This window comes from Panicum virgatum, chromosome 4N (genome assembly GCF_016808335.1).
Source record: "Panicum virgatum strain AP13 chromosome 4N, P.virgatum_v5, whole genome shotgun sequence".
NCBI classification, from domain to species: domain Eukaryota; kingdom Viridiplantae; phylum Streptophyta; class Magnoliopsida; order Poales; family Poaceae; genus Panicum; species Panicum virgatum.
This window is the reverse complement of record NC_053148.1, coordinates 46,671,290-46,685,761: the sequence shown is the minus strand read 5'-3', so window position 1 is coordinate 46,685,761 and position 14,472 is coordinate 46,671,290. Positions and strand designations below refer to the sequence as shown.

The 14,472-nt window shown below is 48.9% G+C and overlaps 12 non-coding genes and 1 pseudogene across 12 annotated transcripts; all 13 read right to left on the bottom strand.

Annotated features, from left to right (window-relative positions):
* Positions 1–7,278: 7,278 nt before the first annotated feature.
* Positions 7,279–7,397, bottom strand: LOC120671766. The gene has a single exon (XR_005673855.1). It is a non-coding gene; the product is annotated as a small nucleolar RNA SNORD14 (small nucleolar RNA).
* Positions 7,398–7,605: 208 nt separating this feature from the next.
* On the bottom strand, positions 7,606–7,724 carry LOC120671778. The gene has a single exon (XR_005673867.1). It is a non-coding gene; the product is annotated as a small nucleolar RNA SNORD14 (small nucleolar RNA).
* Positions 7,725–7,754: 30 nt separating this feature from the next.
* On the bottom strand, positions 7,755–7,905 carry LOC120671734. Its single transcript, XR_005673824.1, has one exon. It is a non-coding gene; the product is annotated as a small nucleolar RNA snoR2/U65 (small nucleolar RNA).
* Positions 7,906–7,969: 64 nt separating this feature from the next.
* LOC120671714 lies at positions 7,970–8,159 on the bottom strand. Its single transcript, XR_005673805.1, has one exon. It is a non-coding gene; the product is annotated as a small nucleolar RNA Z112 (small nucleolar RNA).
* A 189-nt stretch (positions 8,160–8,348) lies between these two features.
* LOC120671724 lies at positions 8,349–8,431 on the bottom strand. The gene has a single exon (XR_005673814.1). It is a non-coding gene; the product is annotated as a small nucleolar RNA snoR77Y (small nucleolar RNA).
* A 135-nt stretch (positions 8,432–8,566) lies between these two features.
* LOC120671716 lies at positions 8,567–8,661 on the bottom strand. The gene has a single exon (XR_005673807.1). It is a non-coding gene; the product is annotated as a small nucleolar RNA snoR31/Z110/Z27 (small nucleolar RNA).
* Positions 8,662–8,805: 144 nt separating this feature from the next.
* On the bottom strand, positions 8,806–8,904 carry LOC120671717. Its single transcript, XR_005673808.1, has one exon. It is a non-coding gene; the product is annotated as a small nucleolar RNA R30/Z108 (small nucleolar RNA).
* Positions 8,905–8,974: 70 nt separating this feature from the next.
* Positions 8,975–9,081, bottom strand: LOC120671722. Its single transcript, XR_005673813.1, has one exon. It is a non-coding gene; the product is annotated as a small nucleolar RNA Z107/R87 (small nucleolar RNA).
* Positions 9,082–9,173: 92 nt separating this feature from the next.
* On the bottom strand, positions 9,174–9,258 carry LOC120671727. Its single transcript, XR_005673817.1, has one exon. It is a non-coding gene; the product is annotated as a small nucleolar RNA snoR20a (small nucleolar RNA).
* A 56-nt stretch (positions 9,259–9,314) lies between these two features.
* On the bottom strand, positions 9,315–9,405 carry LOC120671698. The gene has a single exon (XR_005673796.1). It is a non-coding gene; the product is annotated as a small nucleolar RNA R38 (small nucleolar RNA).
* Positions 9,406–9,604: 199 nt separating this feature from the next.
* Positions 9,605–9,733, bottom strand: LOC120671731. Its single transcript, XR_005673821.1, has one exon. It is a non-coding gene; the product is annotated as a small nucleolar RNA snoR80 (small nucleolar RNA).
* Positions 9,734–9,816: 83 nt separating this feature from the next.
* On the bottom strand, positions 9,817–9,918 carry LOC120671711. The gene has a single exon (XR_005673803.1). It is a non-coding gene; the product is annotated as a small nucleolar RNA Z157/R69/R10 (small nucleolar RNA).
* Positions 9,919–11,091: 1,173 nt separating this feature from the next.
* On the bottom strand, positions 11,092–11,186 carry LOC120671709 (annotated as a pseudogene).
* Positions 11,187–14,472: the final 3,286 nt, after the last annotated feature.

Below are 14,472 nucleotides of genomic sequence, written 5' to 3'. Positions count from 1 at the left end.
GTTGTTGGTCTTCTTCCTTCAATGATGTCACACAAGAAAGAGTGTTTGTGACACAAACATATTCTTCCTTGAGTTTCTCCAATTCTTTCTTGAATGACTCATGAGATGATTGCTATCGTGTGATCTCATCACTTTGCTTTCTTACTCTCTTGATGAACTCCAGCACATTTTTCTTGTCTTTCTTAGTCATCTTGTCAAGCTCAAAATCAAACTTTTCAATCTTACTTCCTTTCTTCTTTTTGCCTCTAGTCACAACACACTTGGAATTGTTATTAGTTAGAAAGGAATGACTAGGAGCAGTAGATACCTCACTAGGCTGATGAGATGTTGAACTTTTGATAGAAGAGTGGTCGTCAGCATTCCCTCTGTCAAAACCGGTACCACCGGTTTTATAAACCGGTACCATCGAGTTTTTCTGGGCAGAGTCAGTGAGTGTAATCTTGTTGTTCAGCGGCTCCTTGGATGAAGTCAGTGGAGAAGGTATGCAAGTTTCTGATGTAGAGCAATCCTCCACTGGCTCATCCTCTTCTTCTTGATCTTCATCGTCACTATCTTCATCGTCACTATCTTCATCGTCACTATCTTCATCATCACTTTGGTTTGTGCATATGTCTTCTAGCACACGCTAAATGTGATGAGCGTCTCGAGAGATTCTTTGCTTCTTGAGGATGAAGCTCCAAATCAACTTGCTCACATTTTTAGACAAGAGGTCAATAACCAAGCGATTATGGTGCACACACTCCTTTTCTTCATTTGATAGGTTGGACTCGTCCACTCCATCAAAATCCTTAGGAAGAATGCTAGCAACCACAACACGCTCAAAAGAACGACCCCATGTTCTTAAAACATTAAGTACGTAAGCTGACTAAGAAGAGTAGTTTGAGCCATTACTTACAAGACGCTCAAACTTTACCTCACATGAAGTCGACATCATGATTCCCAAGCGGTTAAGCTTCAATCCGGAGACTAAAGCTCTAATACCAAATGAAAGGATCTTGATATCGCCTAGAGAGGGGTGAATAGGTGTGACCTGAAAAACTACAACTAAAGCAGCAGATTAAAACTCACTGCCAGTCAAAACCGGTGCCAAACCGGTGCAACCGATTTTACTCTAAGCAGTGAATCCCTCTGAACCAAAAGAGAGGATAATGAACTTAGTTGCAAACCAAACGTGGAGATGATGATCAGAGTGTCTTTATCGCCTATATCTCCAAGTGCCTGCACTCAAAAAGCATATACAACACAAACGAGCAACTTCACCAAATTTACAAGTGAATGCATAAGAAGCTCAAACCAGCAAGGAGACACAAGATTTGTTTCACCGAAATTCGGATTCACCACGTTCACCACGTGTGAGTCCTACTCTCCGTTGAGGAACTCTTTAGGATACGAGTCTTTTCAAAACTCGTTCCACCGAGTCGGGTCTCACCGGACCACTTCCCCACTTCCACTAGTTTTGCTTCTTCCCTTTCGAAGGTGAAGCACGGCCTTCACAAACTGTCCCGCGACTCAACACACCTTGGTAGCTCACGAGCGACACCTAGCCGTATAGGAGGCACACCTCCAAAAGTAACAAACACTTCACACGGGCTTGATGATGTCCAACAGTGCTCAAGGGTTTTGAGTGCTCTCAAACTGCTCACTTTGGCTTCTCTCTCCTACCCAACTCAAAGATCTCACAAGATCAAGCAACCTCACAAAGAGGGGTTGGGGAGAGCAAGAAAGGCTTTGGCTTAGTAAGGAATAGCAAGGAAGCACACCAGCATCCTCAGAAATAGCAGCATGCCACGGAGGGGGTCGTGGGGTATAAATACCCGACTTCCCAAAAACTAGCCGTTACAGATCCAGTAAAACCGGTGCCACCGGTTTCCAAAACCGGTGCCACCGAAATTCAAACAGCTAGCCGTTGAGACTGCTGACACAAAACCGTTCCCACCGGTTTCCAAAAACCGGTGCCACCGGGTTTGCTCTGACAAACCCAAGAAATGTGTACGTGTGGCTTTTGTGTCTCTCAACAACTCACATGAGTTACTTGAGCACTGAGACATAGTCAAAACACCTTGTGATGCATCCCTCTTGATAGTACGGCATTCCTAAACTCAAGATCAAATTTAAATGTATTATCAACCACTTGAGTTTCAATAATATTAACCATGCCATACTTTGTCAATATGTCCATCTGAGAGTATATCCATCTTTGTCTCTTTGAAATGAGCACATCAACCTTGAGCTAGTGACTTGAATCTTTGTCTTTGAATGAAATTCACTTCTTGTTCAAATCACCATCTTCACAATACGATTCTAGAAAGATTTGATACTTTGCCAATATGAACACCATACATGACCAAGATTCCTCAAGTTGAATCCAAAGAATATTTCTTCACCCTAGCATTGGTCCTTCGGCGCAACCCAATTGCCCTTCTCCAAGCTTAGTCCCTCAAAACACTATTCCGGATTCCAACTCTTCATCCTTGCATCACATAGAGCCTCATATACGCTTGTATCACATTTAAATCAATAATGAAATCCAATCTTTGATTCACTAGTCATTTTCTTCTCAAATGAATGACACCTTTCAATATGAAATTCTCCTTGTCTCTTTAGAATTCTTGGACTTGATCATTATCGGTTTCATTGCTCACGCCAAGCCGTCGCTTGCGTAACCCCTTGAAACTCGCCTCTCGATCTCATCCATTTATTCACAAGAGCCCTCTTGTTTATTCAATTTATTTTGATCATCCGCAAGCCTTCGACTTTGAGTCCTCACATATGAATTAAAACCAAATTCCTTTTTACTTTTCATGCTTGGCTTTTCAATAATTCTCATTTGATTATAGCATAGCACACATCTTGATGTATGAGCCTTTTGTTATTAAATATTAATCTATCTATTCACATAGATGACTGATATGATAATTAATTCCTGCTCATATACTCAACAAGATGATTAGTCCTTTAATCGTGGTGTCAATCAATCCACCAAAACCCACTAGGGGCCTAGATGTTCTTTCAATCTCCCCCTTTTTGGTGATTGATGACAACAACGATTAAAGCTTACAAAAGATATATCAATAAGGCTTTTAAAAGTTCAGATTTAGTTAGAGCTCCCCCTCAACATGTGCATTGAATTGAATTCAACAAGTTTTGGCCTTAAATGCCAAGGCGTCGCGAACAGAGGAGGGTACCAGAGAGACCAGCGGCTCTCCCTCGGTGGCGGAGAGAGTCGCGGCCTGAGACGCCATCCGCCGAGTCACCATGGGATGGATATGCCAAGGATCCCGATGGACGACGGGCGGGTGGTACACCGCCGGCTCGGCTCGAGAGGGAGCCGGTGGAGGCAGCGGCGGTGACGGCTCCGGTGTAGGCGTCGCAGGAGTCGCCGGAGCAGGAGGCGGCGCCGATGTCGGCACCGAACGACGCCGGTACACCTGCACCGGCTCAGCGTACCGCGGCGGCGCCGGTGTCGGCGCCGAAAGACGTCGGTACACCTGCACCGGCTGAGCATACCACGCAGGTGCAGGGGAAGGCACCGGGGCCGTGCGTGGCATAGCAGGAGACACCGGGGCCGCACGTGGCGCAACAGGAGACACCGGGTCCGCGCGCAGCACGATCGGAGGTCCGGGGACCGCGCGTGGCGCGACTGCGGGCACCGGGGCCGCGCTCGGCGCAGCATGGATCACCGGAAACGGTGCCGGTGTACCAGGAAAACCTGCAGGGAAAGGACAGATAGGTAACGGTGGCTGAACCACCGGGTCAGTCGAAAACAGAGACTCCAACTCGGGGTCAGGAGAAGGTGTGGATGTGGAGTAGGGGAAATCTGACTCGTTAAAGATGACGTGTCGGGAGATCAGAACGCGGCGAGAGGTGAGGTCAAAGCATCGGCACCCCTTGTGGTCAGGGGAGTACTACCCAAAGAACACACAACGAGTCGAGCGGGGCACCAGCTTGTGAGAAGCGGTGGTGGAGGTGTTAGGGTAACACGCACACCCAAAGACCCGAAGGTGGTCGTAGAGAGGAGGGGTACCGAAGAGAGCGTGGTGTGGAGTGGGAGCAGGAGAAGCAGTGGACGGAAGACGGTTGAGCAAGTAGGTGGCGGTGTGGAGGCTCTCAGCCCAGAAGCGCGGGGGCAGAGAGGCCTGGATCAGAAGGGTGTGCACGACGTCGTTCGTCGTGCGAATCATCCGCTTAGCCTTGCCGTTCTGAGCAGAGGTATACGGACAAGACATACACAGCTGAACACCCCGAGAGAGGAAGAAGGAACGGGAGGTGGAGTTATCGAACTCACGCCCGTTGTCGCACTGGACGGCCTTAACGGTGAGGCCGAACTGAGTGGACACCCAGGCAAAGAAGTGGAGGAGGGTGGGAAAAGTCTCAGACTTGGCACGCAAAGGGAAAGTCCAAGAATAATGAGAGAAATCATCCACCACGACCAGATAATATTTATAGACAGACATGCTGAGTACAGGAGATGTCAATAGGTCACAGTGAATAAGATCAAAAGCATGCGCAGCATGCGAAGAAGAAGAAGAAAAAGAAAGTCGAACATGACGACCTAACTGGCACGCATGACAGAGGTGCTCAGCAGGAGCCCTAGTACATGGAACATCTGTACTATGACTAAGATGAGCCAAAACGTCGCGGTCGGGGTGTCCAAGCCGGCGGTGCCAGGTGGTGGAAGAAGACGTCACGGCAAAAGCAGCAGACGAAGCAGAAGCCGAAGGCGGAGCAGCGAAAGCAGGAAGCCAAAGAGTGTAAAGGGGCCCCGAGCAGTCACATCGGAGGAGCGGACGCCGGGAAGCCGAATCCTTCACAGTAAGATCAGAAGAGTCAAATTCGATAGAACATGAGTTGTCAGTAGTAAACTGGCGAATGGAAAGAAGGTTGTGAACCATCTGAGGAGCAACAAGAACATTAGAAAGATGAAGAGCAGAACCCACGGCGGTGACAGGAAGGCAAGACCCATCACCAACCATGATGGAAGAAGGATAAGAGGAGTGTGGGGGTCGGACAGAAGAGAGGATACTGACATCAGGAGTAGTGTGAAACGAGGCACCCGAGTCGGCGATCCACTCGGTGCTGACCGGCGGCGTCAGTCCCATGGTGCTGAAGGACTGCACCAGAGCGGCCTGGTCCCACCCCCAGGCTAGGTCGGCTGCTGGCTGGGCTGAGCGGGCGGGGTCCAGGAAGGCGCGAAGAGTGGAGCAGCCACACCGCATCCCCGCCGGTACCGGTACCCCCAGAAGCAGGGCCACCAGTGCCACCACCACCCCGTCCCCCCATCCCCCCCCCCCCCCCCCGCCGGCGACGTCCATGCCCCCCACCTCCGGTCTGCCCGGCGGGAGCAGCACCAAGGAGGGAGGTGGCAGGAGCGGTGGAGGAGGCCGGTGGAGCAGCAACGAGCGCGGCGGGGGTGGGCGAAGACGATCCGGGCGCGAGACCCCTGGTGATCTCCTCGAGGGCGAGGTCGTCCCGGACCTGCAGGGAGAAGGGGAAGGGCCTCTGGCGGGCGATCCAGCTCTTCAGGTGGTCGTAGGTGCTGCTCAGGCCCCGCAGGACATTGAGCACCAAAACCCGATCGGAGACGGGACACCCGAGGTCGTGAAGAGCATCGGCCATGCCCTTCATCCTCCGGCAGAACTCACCAACGAGAGGTCTCCCTACTCGAAGGTGCGGAAGGTGGCGTTGCCGAGGAACTGCCCCTCGAGCGCCACCCAGGCCAGTCGAGCGGTGCCGCCGTGGGTCCTAACGAGGTCCTGAAGATCCAGAGAGATGGTCCCGAAGATCCAGGACACGGCGACACTGTCGAGACGTAGTCACACCGCATCCCGTGCCTCGATCGGCGTGTTGAGGAGAACGTGGTCGTCGAGGGCTTAGCGGCGGAGGGTGAGCACAACCTGGTCCCGCCAGCGTCCGTAGGAGGAGGACGTCGGGTCGAGGAGGACGGTGACTAGAGCTCTGATGTTCTGGACGCCGGCGGCCTGGAGGTGGAGCTGGGTGACCATGGAGTAGGTCGGGTCGTGCTGGGCTCCAGATCCAGCGGGAGGGGCCTGGCGGGAGGAAAAGGCGCCGGGCTGGCCGGAGGAGATGCGGAGGAAGTGCTCCGCCTCGGCGACCCGGAGAGCGAGGGCGTCGACCGTGGTGCGCTAGCGCTCCCAGGCGAGGGCAGCCACGCAGACCCGCTCCTGGGCCGCCGAAGCCTCCGACTTGGCGGCAAGAAGGGCCGCAGCGAGAGCGGCGTCGGCCTGCTGCACACGGAGTGCGGTGGCGGCGAGCAACGCATCTGCGGGGGCCATCCCGAGGCCAGACCACGCTGGATCGGTGGCGGCGGTGACGGCCCGCTTGCCCGCAACGACCGCAGCGGCCGCAGCGGCAGCAGCAGCGACGACGGGATCGGCGTCCGGAGGCAGGCCCCGCGCCCCCAGCGCCTGCGGCGGTGGCCGGGTCGTGCTGCAGGGGCAGCAGCGGCGCCTGCAGGGGCGGCGGCAGCACCTGCAGGGGCGGCGGCAGCACCTGCAGGGGCGGCGGCGGCTCCTGCAGGGCCTTGGCGGCGGCGCCAGAGGCCCCCGAGGCCCCTGCACCCCTGGCGCGCGCGGCCCTTGCCGGATCGAGCTGCAGCAGGGGCGGGGGCGGCGCCTGGAGAGGCGGTGGCAGCCAGGGCCCTGCGCTCCTGCCAGCCCCTGCGCCCGCAGCCCCGGCGGCCGCGCCAGCGGCGGTGGCGGCGGCGCCGTCGGGCGCGGGCTCGAGCAGGGCAAGGGCGACGGCGGGCCGGATCTGCGGCCAGGTGCCGGCAGCGGCCCAGGCAGAGGCGGCGCGCGGCGCAGGAGAGGAGGAGGAGGGAAGGGGAGGGAAGGTTGAGGAAGGAGGAGGCACCGGCGGCCGGCCATGGCTGCCGGCGGCGGCGACGGCTGGGAGGGGAGGAGGGAGGAGAGAGAGATCCCTAACCCTAGGCTAATGATACCATGTAGGAGAGAATAATGGATGTATTCCTCCAAACCCTAAAAGTGTGGGTATATATAGATCCTATACATGGGCCTCTCGGACTCACATATACACCAACATAAATGATGATTGACAGTCACCAAAAATGCAAACAAAAGGAGGAGCAGAAAGAAACAAGCCTGGCAGGGCGACTGCAACTGTAATGTAGAAAAACAAGCCTAGATTCTACCATCATTGCCTCATAGGGCAAAGATTACTAATACATAAAGACAACACTAGAAGACACAAGTGAAACAAGATAGGAAAATACCACAGGAGAAAATATTGAATTTGCATGATTGCATCAGACATCCAAGGAAGGATTTAGCAGCACTAGCTCTCAAGCCTGGCAGGGCGAAAGCTCTTAGGTGGCAACTGCGAATGTAGAGAAACAAGCCTTGATTTTATCATCATTTGCAGTGCACAAATAGCAAACAAGGACAGATGTAAGACAATTTGAAGCATGCTCTCAAGCCTGGCAGGGCGAAAGCTCTTAGGTGGCAACTGCGAATGTAGAGAAACAAGCCTTGATTTTATCATCGTTTGCAATGCACAAATAGCAGACAAGAACAGATGTAAGACAATTTGAAGCATGCTCTAAACAACAAAATTCAAGGTGGGAAATAAAGGCTCAGACATCCAAGGAAGAAACTAACAGCACAAGCTCTCAAGCCTGGCAGGGCGAAAGCTCTTAGGCGGATACTGCGAATGTTGAGAAACAAGCCTTAGCTGTGTCATCATCACCACATAAAAACAAAAGGGTAGTGTAAAAGTATAAATGCAATCACAGAAACCAGCTCTGTGGACAGATAGAGAGGCAGTCCCCAGGTTCCTATCAACATGTTAAATATTGAAACAATTCTTTTTAGGCCTAATCATAGCATCTACGGTTAATGCTCATAGCTACCATTGACGTGGCATCAGGCCCATGAGACTGGCAAACAATGCAAAAAGCTACAATAACATAAAAGATAGTTTCAACTTTCATACAATCCCTCAGAGACCCGATTTAAATCACACACCACATCTGAATCAAACATCAGCAGTTGGGAACTACACCCCAAGACCAAACCACAAAGGTTATGGTCTAAGGATGGTCACCTGCAGATGGGAGAAGCAGCTGCTGGTAACAGTGTCAAACGGCACTTCCTATCGGTAGGCCTTGAGATCTTCACTGGGACTAGGATAGCAGAGCTGTACATGTATAATAAAAAATAATTATGGGTATTAAATAAAATGCAACACCATGATAAATACAGCATAACTAAAACTGGAAACAAGATGACCTAGCATTACAGAAACAAGGAAAACATATGACCTAGCATTACAGAAACATATAACTAAAACACTATGATCTAATCTAAGTAATGGTTAAGCCTCAGGAAGCCAGGCATTTGTCGTCACAAGTAAATCTGACGGTAATTCCATATGTATAGCTAATCTTCATAGGCCTCTGTTGCCATATTCATGTCAACTGATATGTAATTGTAGGAATGATAAATGGAATCTTATAAAATTGCTTAAACAGGTTAAAAAGATAACTGGGAAAAGAAGAGATTTCAAACAGCAATAACAAATTAAGTCATTTAGTATCATCAGAAAAGAATTGACTTCTCATTCACAGCACAATTGCTGTGTCAGAAGGTGTCCTAAGATTGTTTCGAGATTTCATCCTCTGATACACAGGAACAGGTAGAAACTTTTCAATAAACTAAAACATATAATGGGGTCAGATGCAAACAATGGCTGCTTCACTCACACAGCAGAAGCCTGCCTCAAATCAAACAAGTTACTTCAAAACAATAATACACTGGATGTGATATCTAGTTACTCAGTGGTGGCAATAGGTTTATTGGTTCGATTCTGCCAGCAAGCGTCCTCAATGTCTTCAGAAGAGGGAGTTTGTTTGTCCTCATTGCAACAAACTCTTCCATCCAATACAAACAACATGAATCTAAACTGGCAAATAAACTGAAGACAAATTAAAGAGATTTCAGATGGCTCGGTTCAGCGGGATAATCGGCATACAGATCAATCTCGATTTTCAGAGATAGATATGTGATTTGGTCTGTTGAGCTTGAATATTTCGGAGTCACAGCCATCTCATTAAAATTTGTTCATCCAACCACAAAAACAACAATAAAGGTACCAACAAACAAATGTGCAGCAAAGTACATGCATGATCTGTACATACAACCTCAGACCGTCCTAGTTCATGAAAAATATCAACAGTATCAGGCAAATATTTACCTGTTCTGCAACCATCAGGTCATCAAAGGCCAAGATTCAACAAAAGAACTTTGTACTAATATAAAGACCGGATGAAAGGGCAAACACAACGTGTCAGATTTAAGTATTCTAAGCACCCTTTTGAAGGAATAAGACAGGGATAACTGTATTTTACTTGTGTTGTCATCATCCACACCTCAAATCGGACTCCGGAAACCAAATAAAAAAGAAGAAGAAAAAAAAACAAGTTTCAGTGATCCATCAGATCTTCCTATTCAATAGGAAAGACTTGTCATGGTACGCCACAAACTAACAGATAAGATATTGTTCCTTTCAAAATTTGACATCCTATGGATCCCACAAACTTAAGAAATAAAAATCAAATTCACATGTGATTGAATTTACGTGGCCTTTCCAGGATCGGAATGGCACCAAAAACGCCACCAATCAGGATATAACCACAAGGATTGCATGTCGCGTCCGAGCCATTATACCGAGAGAAACGAAATAATCCTCCAGAATTGGTAATGGACGCATCTAACTAAAAGAATTAGAAAGACATACCTGATCTAAACTCTAAAGGTGACAACGCTACAGCTGATTTGCGAGATTTGAGTTCAGACAGCCAAGGGTTTGGTCTTCAACTACTACCACGATGTAGCAGTATCAGAAACTCTAGTCCAAAACACAGTTTTTTTTCACTAGGCAAGACCACAGAGGGGCCAGCCGGTGCCACCAGAGGCGGCCTGGGAACGCGCCACAGAGGGGCCGCGCCCCAGCGTGCAGGCGCCCGGGCTCGAACCCGGGCGGGTGCGCTCCCCAGCTGGGAGTAAGGCTGGATATCAAGCCAGCTCGGCTCGGCTCGGCTCAGCTCGAGCTGGCTCGTTATGGTAACGAGCTGGCTCGGCTCGGCTTGATATTAGAGCGAGCTAGAAGTTAGGCTCGGCTCGGCTCGGCTCGTTTGGCAGCTCGAGCTGGCTTTTTAGCTTGTGAGCCAGCTCGAAATTGCTACATCCCGTGCCCCCGCGGCACCACCGGAGAGTAGCAGCTATCCACGGCGGCTCCACGCTCCTTCTCGTGGCGGCGCATCTGGAGGAAAACCATGAGCTCCTCATCCTTCTCCCTGACAACGGCGCCGAGCGTTCGCCCCTGACCTCGCCATCTGCCATGCTCGCCCAGCGCTGTGTCGGCGTCAACTCCCCAGCGCGGCCGCAGGGAGAGGGGCTCAGAGCTGTAGCGTCAAGCAGATCAGGGTGAGGCCCGCGGCCGCGAGGTGTGCAGCCGTGCAGGGGCAAGCACTGCGGCGCGCCTGTGCATGGCCGGCGAGGTGTAGCAAGCGCCGGGCATAGAGGCAAGGGTGGCGATGCGGCCGCGCGCGTCGCGCATGCGCAGGGCCGACGCCCCGCAGCGAACCTGCCTGCTGGGCGGCCGGTAAGTGGGACTGGAGGTGTTGACTGCTGAGGACCGGGACGGCGACGGTGCTGTGGCGGCGGGCTACAGGGGACTAGGGGATTCTGGGAATCGGGAGTTCAGGAGGAAAGGAAGAGGGCTGTCGGAGATGTGAGTTAGCGTTTGTTGGGCTGCTGGGCCGGGTATAGTATTTGGGCTAGGCTGACTACTAGTTTAGGCTTTAGCCTGGCTCGTTTCGGCTCGCAAGCGGCTCACGAGCCGGCTCGAGCTGGCTCAATAAAATACCGAGCTAAAACTTTGGCTTGGCTCGTTAATATTTTTCAACGAGCCGAGCCGAGCCGAGCGAGCCACGAGTTTTTTGTCCAGCCTTAGCTGGGAGTCGCACCCTCATCACAACTGGAAACCTCGCATCAACCATTGCAACAGGGAGTAAAACGACCCAAACAAAACAGCAAAACGGTTGACAAAAGAGATCTAGGAGCTCAGACAGCCAAGGGTTTGGTCGTCAAATACTAACGAGGTAATATCGGAAACTCTAGTCCACAAAAGTTGCTCATCGCCGCTCCAATATCAAATCAACCGCTGCGGCCACAAAAAAGGTAAAAATTAACCTACAATACAGCTTGAATCGATGAGGAAATTGAGCATGTCGCGGATCGGATGCGGAGCAGCAGCAACTACGACGAGGAGGAGAAGGCGGCGGCACGTGCTGGCAACCTAGGGTAAGAATGAGATAGAGAGGTTGGGCCAGCGATTGTTTATAGCCGCCGGAGAAAGGAAGAAAACCTAGAAACCATGGGCTTTCTGGACCTTTATGCACTGAAGGAGAGAATGCTGGGATTTGGGCTTTACTTGGTGGACTGGACCTCGGCTATGTGTTGACTAAAAAACAAACTTTTCGTAAGGAAAATTCTAACTAGCGTCGCGCTCGTGCATAACCGCGCGACTAAAAAGCCCAGCATCGTGTCCTCGACTTCCTCCCCGACGGCCCACTATTGGAGAGCGGCCCACGTGTTACTCCTCTCGTCCAAACACATCAGCCCAGCAATAGCAATCGGGCAGCCTGCCATGCATGCAGATGCTGCCTCCCTCGCATCATCCCTCCTCTTACTCCCTTTACATGTCTTTTATTGAATGATGCTTGTTCATAAAAATACTTTATCTTCTTTATATTATCTCCGTTTCGAGAACCGATTACACAGTAATGTTCTAGATCCCAACTTGCATATGTTTTGTTAATGTTTGGGAACTAGTTGTAACTTATGTAATGATTTGTAGCAACTTATGTGTACATCGGACTACTGTAGTAACAACTTATGTGCATAATAATTTTTCTTTCTTATCAACTTATTTGTATGAGTGTATGATAGATTTTGTTTGTTGTAACTTATATTTTATATGTGTAGCTACTCATATGTATAATAGATTCTATTTCTTTGCAACTTTTGTTTAAATGTGTTACCACTTTTTTTTCCATAAAAGTTTGTATATAAACTTATGGGTACGAAAACTTACTTTTTTTTTACTACTTATGTGTATGACATCTTATGTTTGTGACAATTTATGTATATGGTAAATTTTGTTTGTGACAACTTATGTTTATAATAGATTATGTTTTTGTGACAACTTTATTTTATGACAACTTATAAATATTTTTTGTGGCAATTTTTGTCTTATATGTGTAGCAACTCATGCGTATGAAAATCTTCTCTTTTGTTGCAACTTAAGTTGTAGCGAAAATGGCCTCTCATGCCATATTTCAATATAATGTTTTGGCGATTGATGACACACACTACACTTGGACTAATATGATTGTTAAGATGAACATTCCCAGACTTTTAGGTTCAAGTGATGACAAAGAGAAGATAGGCGTACCTAGACCCGAAGGACAAGAATCGAAGAGACCGTGAAGAAATCCAAGTCAAAAAGATCAAGACGCAGATAATTTGTTATCACCGGTTAAACCGATGATGAGCAAATTGCACTATTGCACTCATCGGTGCATTGACTTGGAGTACACCAGGCTAGGGTTTTACACCGGTTGAACCGACGTTAAAGAAATTGCATACGTCGGTGCATTGACAGATGAAGACAGAGAAAATTCTATACACCGGTTAAACCGACGATAGATATTGGTGAACGTCGGTGCAGTTGTCCAGAGAGTTAGTTTTTCAGCAACTACACTCACCGGTTAAACCGACGCTGCATCGGTTAATTACGTCGGTCGATGGAAGTAGCCGTTGGCTAGTTGGAAATTGCACTCACCGGTTAAACCGGTGATGACAAAAATGGGAGCATCGGTTTAACCGGTAATAGCACTTTTTGTCAGCTTTTTTCCAACGGCTAGTTTGGGGTATGTGGGCTATATATATGCCACCCCACGGCTCATTTGAGAGTGCTGGAGACTAAGGAAGCATAAGACATTTGAAGAACACCTCCAACCACCATAGAGCTTCATTGTACATCATATAGGCTTAAGCACACTTGTGAGAGTGCTTAGTGCTTGTAATAGGGATTAGTTCTTGCGAGAGCTCCCTTGAGAGAAGTCTTGCTGCGGCAAGCAATCCTTATTATCCGTCGTGTGACCCTCCGACTTGGTGTGGAGTGGCAACGACACTTTGTGCGGGGGAAGAGGAGACCCCCTCCTTGGTGGAGAAGCTCCGTAGTGGACTTCGGCCGGTGACCGAGAGAGACGGTGGCGGTGCACGAGACTTGGTGTCTTAGGGGCACTTGCCTTTGCTTGCCGGCATCGCCTTAGTGGCGTAGTGCAAGACGGTGATCGGAAGAGCCTCGGTGTCCCGTGGACGTAGGCGTTTGTGCCGAACCACGTTACATGACCGTGTCTACTCGGGAGTTTGCATCTCTCTCGCACTTATCTCTTTACTTATCGTATTACGTTTCCGCATTTACTCTATCTTGCATTCCTTTACTTTCCTAGTTAGTTTGGTTAGGTTTGGCTAGATTGCAAGTCTTTTAGGGGTAAGTAGAGAGGAGCATAGATAAACCTTAGTCATAACTAGCATGTGTAGGACGTGTTAGGTTTATCTTATGCAACTAGATTGAGCCCTAGGTTAAAAAGCGATTAGCGACCCTATTCACCCCCTCCCCCTCTAGGGTCGGACACCCCGGTGATCCTTACATAAGTGTATAACAAATAGCAACTTATATATATATATATATATATATATATATATGCATAATGTGGCATCTTGCATTATATAAACTTTTGTCTATTAACAATTTGAGAAAGTACTATAGTAACTGATACAACTATAGTAGCAACTTATAAGGTAGACATATTTGATTAATTTATATCCAAAATATATTAATAGTTATATATACACCAGCAACTTATATAAGTGTATTCTAGCAAATTCTTCAATAATATCAAACTCAAACTACACATAAGTTGATGCTAGTGTAAAATGTCTTTAAAATATATTCAAGTGAGATCTAGCTTTATTCGTCTCATCACGTAAAACACAACGGTGCAATCGGTATTCAAAATGGAGATCATATGAAAGAGATAAAATATTTTTTATGAACACATTGCATGTTAAAAAAGCTCTACCAATATGCTGGATATGGCTAGAAAAGAGAGCAATCAATTAATGCTTGGAATAGATGTGCAATCAATTAAGGCTTGGAATGCAATCAATTAAGGCTTGGAATGGACGTGCAAGGTGAAGGGTTGTGTACCGAGAGAAGGGAGGGGTCGCGCGCTTCACTCAGTGCGACCAGTCGGGCGTTAGCGGGGTCCTTTTCGTAAATTCGAATCCCAAGGTTTGTGTAAAAAAATAACTGCACGTTGTTCCATAAATTATGTACTAGTCCATTTTTGTCAAATTTGAGGTA